This window comes from Condylura cristata, unplaced genomic scaffold (genome assembly GCF_000260355.1).
Source record: "Condylura cristata isolate star-nosed mole 26May11 unplaced genomic scaffold, ConCri1.0 scaffold00001, whole genome shotgun sequence".
NCBI lineage: Eukaryota > Metazoa > Chordata > Mammalia > Eulipotyphla > Talpidae > Condylura > Condylura cristata.
This window is the reverse complement of record NW_004567102.1, coordinates 53648125-53660156: the sequence shown is the minus strand read 5'-3', so window position 1 is coordinate 53660156 and position 12032 is coordinate 53648125. Positions and strand designations below refer to the sequence as shown.

Genomic DNA, 12032 nt, shown 5'->3' with positions numbered 1-12032 from the left:
GGCCCCGCGCTGCAGGCTCTAGTCGCAGCTGCCTCTTGGGCGCTCGGGGGGCTGCCGCGGAGTTGGCGGCGCCCGAGGACACCTCTGCGGGGCGCGGCCCCCGAGGTAGCGCCGGGGTGAGGGCCCTATTTTCTTCCCCGCAAGCCCGCGCTGGGTGGGAATGGGAATTGGCTTGGGGGCGAGGCTGGTTCAGACTCCGCCCCCGCCCTCCTTTCTGGGGGCCCCCTGCGGGGACCCGGGCTCTGTGTGTGTGTGTGTGTTGTTTTAATGTCAGGGTGATGTAATCACTTAATAATTGATGCCCCGTGCTGCTTCCCTTCCCACCCACCCCACCCCTACCCTGCCCCACTCCTCCACCTCGCGGCCTCCTCTTGCGGCCGTCGCCTTCCCCATGGCATCCTCCTGCCTATTTCTGGCACCTCCCTTGCACTTCCCCCATCCTCCCCTTCACTCTTCCTGTGCCACCACCCACCCACCCTTCCCTGTCCCCGGTGCTGGAGCCTTCGCTCCTCTTCCTCTGCCCCCACCCACCCCTGGGCTCCCTTAGCGCCTTTCTCCTTCCTCCAGTGATCTTTGGATTTCCTCTCCACTTCCCTAGATCGATGACTGTTTTTGTTTGGTCGCCTCCCTTCTCTTATCTCTGCAGCCACAGGCGGAGGGGTACTAGGCTAGAAAGAGGACACTGAGCTTGGGTCCAGGCGAGATTTGCTGGGACTCAGTGAGAAGAGGGATAATAAAATCACCCCTCGTGCCCCTCCCCCTACCCAATAAATCACACAGACTCTCCGTGTGTGTACGTGTGTGTGTGTGTGACACAAAGAGCTCTTTCAGTGCATAGAGAGGAGATGCACAAAGTACCCAAGGATGGAACCGCTGCTGCCTGTTTCTCTCCGCTGGGCTTCCCTTTCTTTTTCTGAGATAAAGCAGTTGATCTCTTTCTGAGGTATTTCCTGCCAGATTTACCAAAAAATAAAAGACCCCAGATGCGGGATGGCAGGTGCTGGCATTTTGCTGTATTCATGGACCGGTAGTTGACTGGCAGCTGCAGTTATTTCTTGGGCTTAACTGGGAAATTATTCCAGTCAGCCTAAGAGTTGCTTTACTTTCAAGGTACCCCCTTCCCTGTTTTAACCCCAGCTCCTTTTGGGGGTGGGTAGTGAGAGCTGGGGTATTATCAGTTAGTGTGGGGGCAGGAGAATTTTGTTTCTGAATCAGAACATTAAATTGATTTGATGAGGAGAGTCTGACTTTTCTCAAGTCTATGAAGTGAAGTCTTTTGAAATGAAATCCTGCCTACTCTGATGTTTTACCCATATATTTCACCTTATATTATACCTTTAGCTCTTACAAGTGCCTGGGGACATTGATAAAAACAGCAATAAATTGGTATCTGGAGGACTACGGGAGACCGTTCCCTGCTTTAGGGTAGCCTTCTGATGCCTACGTCCTCCCTCTCCCTGACCAGGCCACTGGAATACTTTTCAGCCTTTGTGCTCTTTCTCCTGAATCCCTGCCCCATGGGTACTGTACTTTCAGCAATAGGGACTTAGACTTTTAGAGGAAATGGTTGGTTAACTCGGATTTTGGGGCACTCAACTATGAGCGAAGGATGTAGAGACTCTTCTGACAGAATTTTAAAGTATCTGCTCTATGTTCCTCTTAAAAGAGGAAGTATTAATGTAAACATCAATGTAATGTTGCATTTTGTAAACCATGCTATTACATGCTTAATTGACAATATCAAAAATGAGGTTGAACCTACTGATTCTGAAAGTGTGGCTCCTTGGCTGTAGCCATGATTCCTTGACTGTAAGAAATAGAGCAGACTCAAGTTTGTTGTTCAAGAATTTTATAGAAAAGAGTTGTTATGATTCATTAAACATTTATATTTGTACTTTCTAAGGACTTTTCTTGTAGAATTTTCTACATTAAAAAAGCATAGGGTTAATAACTGTACTGCAAAAACAAATGGTTATTTGATTCTAGACCCAGAAAGACAGTGCACAATATAGTGGGACAATTGTCCCTCTTCTTTTGACCAAGTTAAGGAGGCTTAATGATGAGGTTGAAGGTCAACAGATGCACACTCTGCTTTCTGTGCCTTGACCCTATGCTTTCTCTTGACTCTGGAATCTCAGTTTTGACTTGCTTGGGTCTATATGTATGTTTCCAGCAGTAGCCGTCCAACACATTGAGGGAAGAAGCCTGGTTTTATTAATTTGTTTCAACAAATGTGAGCTACATCTTTGGTATGTGTTAGGCTCCTGGATTAATTAGGCTAATGTTAGAAGCTGCAACAAAAAAGGCCTACAAAAATTATAGTGGCTCAAAAGCAGTAGATGCTTATTATTCCTCATGTTACATTGCAATATGGGTATTTCTAGTACATAAATGACTTTTTCTCCATGCACCGTGGGCCTGTGCTCCACCATCCTATAGTGTTCCATTGTAATCTGCTTCAGTTGCCTGAGGACAAAAGAGGGAGTGGAAGTGGTGCATTTACTTTTTAAATGATGTGGCCCAGAAATGACACCCTTCATTTCACTCACATCCTTTATGTGAGGGTTAGTTATGTGCCCCAGTTACATATACATTTAACTATAGGTGAGCCTGGGGAATAAAATAGTATTGACATATGCTACGCACCACTCAACAAGGTGCTGCTATTGCCCTCAAGGACTTTGAAGACTGATAAAAATAAGGTTAAATGGAAGCTTAAAGCCTATACCCATCATTGTTTTCATTTTATGTATTCAGATCTTTAAAAAAAATTGCTATTTGCTATTATTAGATCTTTAAAAAAAATACTGCTATTCTGGTGAAGTAGTCAGTTCCCAATTAGCACTGTAATACAGTGAGCTGATGCCTCCTATGTTGACTTTGGTTTGGCTATTTTACTTCAATAGCACCATTCTTGGCCTAGTTTTTTATCTGCTGATTTTATAGATTCCCAGAGTGACTGGGAGGTTCCTTGGAAATCATAGTTCTACCTTCTCTTAATTGGAAGAGGAAATGAAGCAGACTCTGGAGGAGAAACTTCTTGCCTCAGGCCTCAAAGCTTCTTAATGGAAAGGGAGGCGCCTCAACCAGCCCAGTTTTCAGTCCCATCTGGGTTCCCTACACCACACAGCTGCCTTGACTTGGTGACTATGCGTCCATAGAGGTTTAGTGAGCTTCTAGGTGAACTGCTAGTGTTAAGGATAATCCCTGCTCTCCACAGGCCTTCAGATTGTTGGACTAATGTGTCTAATTTACCAGCCATCATGCTTAATGCACTTATTTTCACTATAAACCATTCATTATATTTATCTCCTCTGCAGACATTATTAGCCCAGATGTTATTGTGGGCAAGGCCTCGAGAGATTAGGGCTGTGAAAAAGAATGTCTGCTGTCCTTGCTTCTCAGCACACAGTCTACTTAGATAAAAATAGGTAACATTTATTGAGCATGTACTTTATGTACCAATGTGCTTAGGCTCAAATCAACAATAGTGATATCAAGTGGTTTCATTTATGATCCACATTTTACCCATGAGAAATTGAAGCAAGGGGAAATATAGTAACTCAAAATCATAGAATTAGTAAGTGGTAGATCAGGATTTAGGCCCAGGTTGTTTTTGAAACCTTTGCTTTTACTCACTAGGCAATATACAAAAAACTACGTACAGATATTATAATATTATAATGTGTTACATACTAGGGGGGATAGCATAAATGCTTTGGAAGCTGAAACATCGGATTGTTGGAAATAAAATTTAATGTCCCTTTCTACCTCCTTTCCTTCCATTTAGACCCTCATCTACTGCTCACCTAGGAAATAAAAGATGAAATTTAAAAATGGGAAAGCAAAGCATGTTGAGAATGGAAATACACTTTTTACTCTATATTTAGTATAGTAAAATCTATGATTAAAAAGTATATTGTGGGCCTCCATGGTGGTGCAAGGGGTTTAGTCTCAGCACTTTGAAGCTACCTATCACCACTGCAACACGAGTTGGATCCCCGGCCGGGGGCTGACCCACATGGTGCACCAGAACTCTCCTTTGGCAGGTGCTGCTCCCCTCAGCAGTGTATTTCAGTAGATCCACCTGTTCTGCTCACCACTGTGTCTCTGGGTGAATCCTCTCTCTCCCTGCATCTCTGACTTGCACCCCAGCTCTTGTATGCATAAATAAATCTTAAAAAAAAAGCATATTTTAAAATATACTTTTATTTCAAACTGGGTCCTTCTGTGGTCCACAGATAGGTCTCTAAGAGTTGTGAATTAACCATTATATTTACTCCTTCAGTGGTAATAATTCATGGCATTTGTCATTTACTAGACATAGAACTAAATCCCTCAAGGGCACAGAGATGTTATACTGCCCCAAAGAACTTAGTTTCACAAAAAGAGTGCCTGGGTATGCTGTGATACTAGGGGTCCTCCCATAGCAGGGGACTGTACTGAAGAGGCTATGCGCTCCACATGGGTGGCCAAGTAGACAAAACAGGTGCCTTTCAGATGAGAGTATGCTTAGCCTAGTTGAATGTTGTAGGAAGGCCGTTGCCCCACAAGGAGTAGCCCAGAAGGTTGAATGCAGAACCTTTTTGGGAAACAGCAGGTAGTTCAAGTAGGTGGGGATGGTAGAAAGATAAACAGAGGGAGAAGATGGGGCTGGGAAGAAAATTGAGAATGCTCTTCTATATAATTTATCAGGAATAGCATTTAAGAGTTATAAGTGGAGTTGTGTGACTGATTTGTGTTTTATGAAGATCATGTGACCACAGTGTGGGCCACTGGCCAGAGGCAGTTAAGAATGATCTAGGGAATGTAGCTATGAAAATTCAGATCAGCAATTAATGAGGGTCTGAATGGAAGGAATAAAAGTGGGGACAAAGTGAAAGAGACAGAATGAGGGAGAATGATACAGTATATGGTAGGGGAGAGTAGAAATGGGATTCTTGGGAAATTAGGTGGAGAGACACATTCAGACAAGCAATACAGCAAGCAGAGCAGAGGGTAATTACAGTAGATAAAGCCGTGGCTCTATCACAAGACACTTCGGATTTTCAGGTAGAGGTATCTTACATAGACAGGTGAATAGATGGGTCTGGAGTAAGGAGTAGAAGACAAATAAATCTGTTATCAGTGAATTACAAGAGAAACCATGGACAGTGGGTACTATTACTTGGGGAGGAGGGAGGGCTGCTTAGAGCACACCTGGCAGACATAACTGAGGGAGACCCCAGGGCCAGAGGAGGAACCCAGGCTCTGAATGGGAGAGTTGCAGCCAAGTATTGGACCAGTCCTGGAGAGAGATGTTCCTGGTTCCCAGGAGGAGAGGTCTAGCTAGCAGTCAATACTAAGAGGTTAAGCAAGATTAAGAATGGAAGTGCAGTTAGATTTCGCACCAAAACAAAGCTGAAACCCTGCCAGAGCAGGCTTGGGGGAACAGGAGGTATAAATCTAACACTCTGCTCAATTCCTCAAACTAGGATAGAAACATGCAGCAAAATCCACAAAACATACAACCATAAATGATTAGAGGTCATGTAATCCAACATGCTCATATATCCTGTGAGGAAAAATGAGATCCAGAAAGGCCACATGACTTGTTCAGGAGAGACAAAATCAACACTTAGACAAGTTTCAAGGCTTCAGCCTAGGTGTGGGATGTGTCAAGAGCATGGACTTGGGGTATGAGCCTTGTTTGTCCCTTCCAGCTGTGTAAGCTGGGACATATGAGCTAACCTCTCTGTGCTTTCCTTTCCCTATCTTTAAGATGGAGATAGTGACTCCTATTTCTGATTGCTGTGAGAATTCAGTGAATTTGAAAGAAATTCCAGAGGCACTCAAGAATAGTACTTCACACCTAAGAAAAGCTATTAAAGTGGTTTGCTGCTGTTATTAATGTGTTTGGGGTGTGTATCATACACCCCACACATATCTGTCCACACACATATAATATATATACGTATCCATTATTTATATAGATATATATAACATGAAATGCATGCATAAGAGAAAATATTGATGATTTTAGAGAGTTGAGTGATTGGCAGTTCCTGATGAAGAATTGGTGGAAAAAGTAAGAAGTTTATATAGCGTGATTGAAAATAGCATTTTTTGCATATCTTCAGAAAAGTAGAGTGAGCCCTTTTTTTTCTTGAGAATCAGAAACATGAAAGGACTCTGAAGTTAGCTCTATAAGTAGGATTTCTTTGTTTTAGTCAGAATTTAACCCATTTACAATGTAAATCCCTTGAGTTTAACTTCTGAATGTCATGGCTCTCTAACAGTAGAATAGACAGTAGAGGAGGAAAAACCCCACGAGTCATGCCTTTCATGCAACTTGGTTCCTGAGGGAAAAAAAGATGACCTGGGTTATTTAGAAGAATATTTTTTTTAGTATTTCTAGTTGAGCAAATCTAATTTTCAGCTACAAAAACAAATGAGTAGCCTCACAATATTATCCAAATGGACTTGAGTGACACGCAATACAGACAATTTAGGAATAAGTGGCACTCTGGACTTGATTAGAACACAGTAATCCTAGAAGGATATAAATTGAACTGGATTTATGGTCTAATAAAAACGTGGGAAGAAAAGATAATGCTTACTGACTCATGAAACTTTAACAAGGTTTGTAAGGCTCTGAGTTGTTGTAATACTTGGATCAGAGTGTTTTCCCATTCGCCTCAGCCTGCGTCCAGAATGACCGGCGTCGTGTCTCACTCTGGATGTGAAGCCGACTCAGGTCCTCTTCCTGGCTATTCTTAGGAAGCAAGATCATCACATATTCTGCCCTTGTAGCCGCATGACCTTCGCACCTCCTGGTTGGTTTGGGCAAATACGTATTGAGCACCTATTAACTGAGAGTTTGCAGAAGAAAAAGAAATACAGTGTGGAAAATCTTAGCCCATTCATTGGTTATTTCAAATAGCTAAGGGCTACTTATTTCTGGCTTTATTTACCCTCTTTGTGATACCCTCTCTGTGACAGAGTAAAAACACGTAGCACACCAGAGCCACCCTGCCCCTCCTTACATACACCATAAAAAAAAATAATAATCATTTTATTGAACCCCAGAGGCCTGTGTTAAGTGCTTTACATACAGTCATTTACTTAATCATAACAACTCTCTGAGGCAGACTCAGAAATGTACAGTAACTTGCCCATTGTCATACAGCTAATTTCTTGGGAAGTCAGGTCTGCTGACTCTTAAATGCCTGCTTTTGCTCCAAAGCTGTGATTCCTCACTCCCTGCCTCCTTGCCTTTGCTTTTGCAGTCTCTCACTGGTAAATGTTGGGGTATCCAAAGTCAGCCCCTGCTGAAACTTCACTCTTTCCGAGGATTCAACTCAGGACTTACTTCCTGGAAAGCCTCTTGCCCTTTCAGTCTTCTCCTGGGCTCCCATGGCACCTGGTTACCACCTCATCATCATCCCCATCACCGTTTGACTTATAGAGGACAGAGAGTCAGGGGATGAAAGAGCAGGTATGTGCTAGTCTATTTCACTGACTTGCTAGCTCTTTGAAAGTCAGGGGCTGTGTCATACGCCACAACACAACTTCAGTGGCACTATTCTAGAAGGTATTATCAGCATTAGTCCCACTTAACAGGTGGGGAACTAAGGCATGAAGGTTAAGTGATTTGGTCAGGGTCACACAGCTAATAAGTGACAGAGCTGGCATCGGAACCCAAGCAGTCAAAATGGCTTCAGAATATGTCCTCTTTAACATTAGCTTTTGTTCCTTCTCTCAAATGAGACTATAAACTGTGAGGTGGACAAGGAACCCATCACCTCTTAGCCCAGTATCTCACGGTCCATATCTAGTAAACATTAGCCCTATTTTTCCACCCATCCTGGCAGTATAACAAGGGTAGATAGTAAACCAGGTCTTCTTGTGCTAAGGAAGACCTCTAGGGCCGTAATTGCATGACTAGCTTCTGAAGACCTTGTAGAATGCGTATCCCAGGCCTCTTCTGACTGAGTGTGTGAGGCGGGCAGGGTGAACTCTGAAATCTGTTTCTGTTTATGTGAACGGTAGTGAGAATGAAAACATCAGGGAGGCACCTTTAGGAAGATAAGCCATGAAGCAAATGTAGTGCATCTCAGTCACAGTGGTGAGAAGAGGCTCATGAACTGGAAAACCATCAAAAAGCCCGTTACAGAGGGAGCAGCAGCCCAGGGGCACATGGGGATCATAAATCATCACAGAAAGCCCTCTTACCTTGTATTTTTAAGATTTCTAAGTACCTGCTCTTTTTGAATGTACTGGTGGGATTTTATCTGATCAATTCAAGCACTTTCATTTTCTTCTTAGCCTCCATCTTTGAGGTACCCAAAAATAGTAGGCTTTTCATGGAGTTGTATAAGGATTCCATCTGCTTTAAACTGAAAAGTAGGGCTTTAATGGAAAATTAAAAATGAGCCAGATCGCCTTTCCCACAACAAAGCCCAGGGCACTTTTCCCAATCCTTTCTTCTTTTAATCCCCAGAAAAAGTTACTGAGTCTGTATTTCTGTGTAATCCTGCCCAATTTAAATTCTACTGAAAAGGCAAATAAACACCAACTAGTTCCTTCATTTCCACACATTGCATCTATTTAGAGGCAATAACAGTTTCAAATATTGTTACTTGTAAAATTTGATTTTTATTTCTGTTTTCATTTTATTCCTGACGTTGTGGGATATGTTACCTCTAGGCACTCACGTACACACAAGGATGTTTGAAATAATGCTGATTTCTGCTCATGGTTTTTTGCTTACTCTCAGAATTTGGAGAGTTTCACCTTTTTATTGTCTAACCTGGGAATCAGATATGAAAGGAATTGTGTTATCAATGAACTCTAACACTCTATCATTATCTTCTGTCATCATCCTCTATTTTAAAAATGCTGATTCTGTGACATTCTAGTGCATACAACATTGCCCAGTCAATGTTGTCTTATTATGTCATGTCCTTCGGGTTCTCCTGTGGCTTGTAAACGACGGTTCCAGTTACTTCACGACCATACTCTGTAGACTGAGTGAGGAGGTGTTGATCCGTGTCAGATGGATGTGCTAGATGGTGTTGATACTGGTTCTTCTGCCTTGTCTCTTTACTGACAACCCAACGAATAGGAGGAAAAGACCAAATTCCTTAGCCTGGCATTCAGCTCCTCCCTTTGGTCTACCTTCTTAGTCATTCCTGGCTTTCCTCACTCAGCACAACACCAACCCTTGATTATTGGCCAGATGTCAATCTACTGTCTCATTAATATGGAATATGTGTTTAGGCCTTTGTTTTCTTTCCTAGAATTTCCCACCCCTTTCTTTCCCTCAGAATTCTATCAATTGTTCAGTGTTAAGCTGGAATCTCAACTTGGGATGATTACTTAGTCTCCTTTTTCTCTTATATCAACCATTTGTAGGTCTCACTGCCTCCTAATAAATGATTCCTTATTACTCTAGTAGTTAAATCCTGATATGAGGAATTCAAAGTACAGAGAAAATTTGTACCTTGCCCAAGGTCATGTATCCAGTTGTTAACTTTGTTTAAAACCAGATCCTTTATATGGATTCTGTCTTGTTGAGACTGTTGGCCCCATGCAAACAAAAATATTATTTGCTGCTTCCCCACCTTTTCTTTTGCCCTCCACTCCTGACCATAGCATGTAACACAGTATCACAGAGATGCAGATGTTTATGTTCAGAGGTCCTTGGCAGATACTGGAATAGGTAGCTGGTTTCCTGTCCATCTATGGGGCAAGGCTGACTTCTTGGACAGTGAACTTCTGTCGTTTGTCATGTCACCAGATTGTCCATCTTACAGAGAATGTCATACAGCTTAGGTTCAGTGGGTGAACTAGACTGAGGAACCACCATTGTATTTTGAGGATGGTATGCATCTAAAGCTTTTTTGCTTAAAATCATGAGCTTTTTGCTTAAAAAATCTAGGGTGACTAGGGAAACAGTTATTTCTTTGCTCTTTGCCATCAAGTTTTCACTTACCAATAGTGTACAAAAATATCTAATGGGAGAAATTCAGAATATTTCAAGATCTGGAGGAAATGGGAAGAACGCAATAGTAGAGGATGAGAGGGCAGAGTGCAGAATGGACAGCCAGTGCTGTGCCTTGCTGTGCGGCATGGGGAACTGGAGAGAAGGCAGATGCTAACACCTACCCACTTCTGGAACTCTCAAAGTAGCATTTAACTAAGCTCCTTGGCTCTAGATAACTTTGGCTGTGGGAATGCTTTCCTCTCTGTGAATTAGTTTTGTTCACTCCATAATGTTGACATCTGAAGAATCAATTTAGCAGGGGAGGAGGGTTCTCTCCTAGACTTCGGTCCTACAAAACAACGCTTTAATGCTAAGACCAGCCACAGTCTTTGTTTGTATACTCTTCAAAGAAATTATGGAAAATAAGTTTTATAAAATGTTTTCTGTGATTGGGGTAGGGACTACTCAAGTCATTTCTGTGACAAAAGGCACAATAGCACAACAGCTGGCCACTCATTAAGAATCTTCTCAGCTACCTGTGAAAAGCTCTCTGTGGTTCCTCGTTAATGGCATCCCCTGCCTAGCCCCTGCCTAGATGCCAGGTTTAATATATCTGAGGGATGGAAGAGAACAATGAGAACATTTTCTGTGGGTATACACCAACTGCTGGAGCAGGTGGGGGAGGGAGATACCTAGTGCTTCATTGGTTGTCAGAATGCCAGAAATGCTCTTTGAAACGCTATAGTGAACTTATTTTTCCTTCCCTGACTATTCACTGCCAGTGATTCCAGTGCTTTTCTGTACACCTCTCCACCACCACAGCCATCACCTTATGTGCAGGAGATCATATGCCATTGACAAAGTGCATTTTCCCTTTTGCTGGCATACATTGTCACCACTTCATGGACTTGTCCAGTTTGTGTACAGTTCCTTTTGTACAAGTTAGTGTCAATATTATCCATTCGTAATAGCAAACTTATAGGTATTACATTAAATTCTCTGCCTTCAGAGTCCTTCAGAGTCATTATTTAGAATCCCAATTTTGTACATAGAGTTTTAGATTCTACACATGTACCAAAGCACCGTTAATGTGTCACAATACATCCATTTTCCCTAAAAGTGTGACTGGCCATATATTTCCCACTGTTTTTTAGTCATTATTCAGGAAAGCCTTGATTTCAGACTGCAAGTAGTTGGAGGCAGTCCTCTCAGAGAACAGAGGCTGAGAAGTCCTCAATGAAAACCATTGAGGTATGATCAGGAAGATGATCAGGAAGAACCTGTAAGGATTATATAGTATAATCAGCACCACAAGATGCCTCTGTGAGTGCCAGTAGCTCCTGAGAAGGAGATGGGTTCTGGTTAGTTTACATCTAAGCGTGGTGCAAGGAGGATTGGCACTTGAAAACCTGTAGTCCCTACAGTCTGTTGTTGTGCCTTGGTCCAGCTATGCCACACACGGAAAGTCCTATGTGGGAGCGTGTTGAGTCCTTAGCAGGGAAAACCCTGTTACCTTCCTAACCCCCATATTCCTAGTCGTGACAGAGATTCTATTCCAGGTGATGAAACTTCCTGGCTTCCACCTCCACCACTCTGCTCCCATGTACTTAAAATGCAGAACTGCCACTGTGGGAAGAGCCCTGCTCTGTGCTTCCTCCAAGGACTTTCAGCTGGACTGTCAGTGTCTCTTGGTATGAGCAAGGATGTAGGAAACAATTTACTAAAGAGAGTGATGTTGGAGAGAGGGGATAATGAACAGGAGGGAACCAACAAAGAGTTGGTAGGGGCAAGATCATAGTATAAAGGCAATCCTTGTATTAATCCTTTGGCTGCTGGGACAGATGACCACAAACTGGGTGACTTAAAATAACAGAATGTTTTCTCACAGTTCTGGAGGCCAAAAGTCTTAAATAAAGGTGTCAGCACAGTTGGTTCCTTCTGCAGGCACTGAGGGAGGCTTTGATTGCTGGCAATCCCTGCTTTTCCTTGACTTATAGACACATCAATCAATGTCTGCCTCCGTCCTCATATGGCATTCTACCCTGTGTTGTCTACACATGGCCTG

At 42.7% G+C, this 12032-nt stretch overlaps 1 protein-coding gene across 3 annotated transcripts in view; it reads left to right on the top strand.

Annotated features, from left to right (window-relative positions):
• Positions 1–12032, top strand: part of FYN (FYN proto-oncogene, Src family tyrosine kinase) — a 261917-nt gene that overhangs the window by 70678 nt on the left and 179207 nt on the right. Inside the window, exon 1 of one of the 3 annotated variants that reach the window (XM_004673778.2) lies at positions 7456–7477. The exons of 1 other annotated variant lie outside the window; for it this stretch is intronic. The gene's annotated coding sequence lies outside the window, so the exon portion shown is untranslated. Of the gene's footprint in view, positions 1–7455; positions 7478–12032 lie in introns of those variants that run through there. One more of the 3 variants, XM_012722015.1, reaches the window with a different exon arrangement.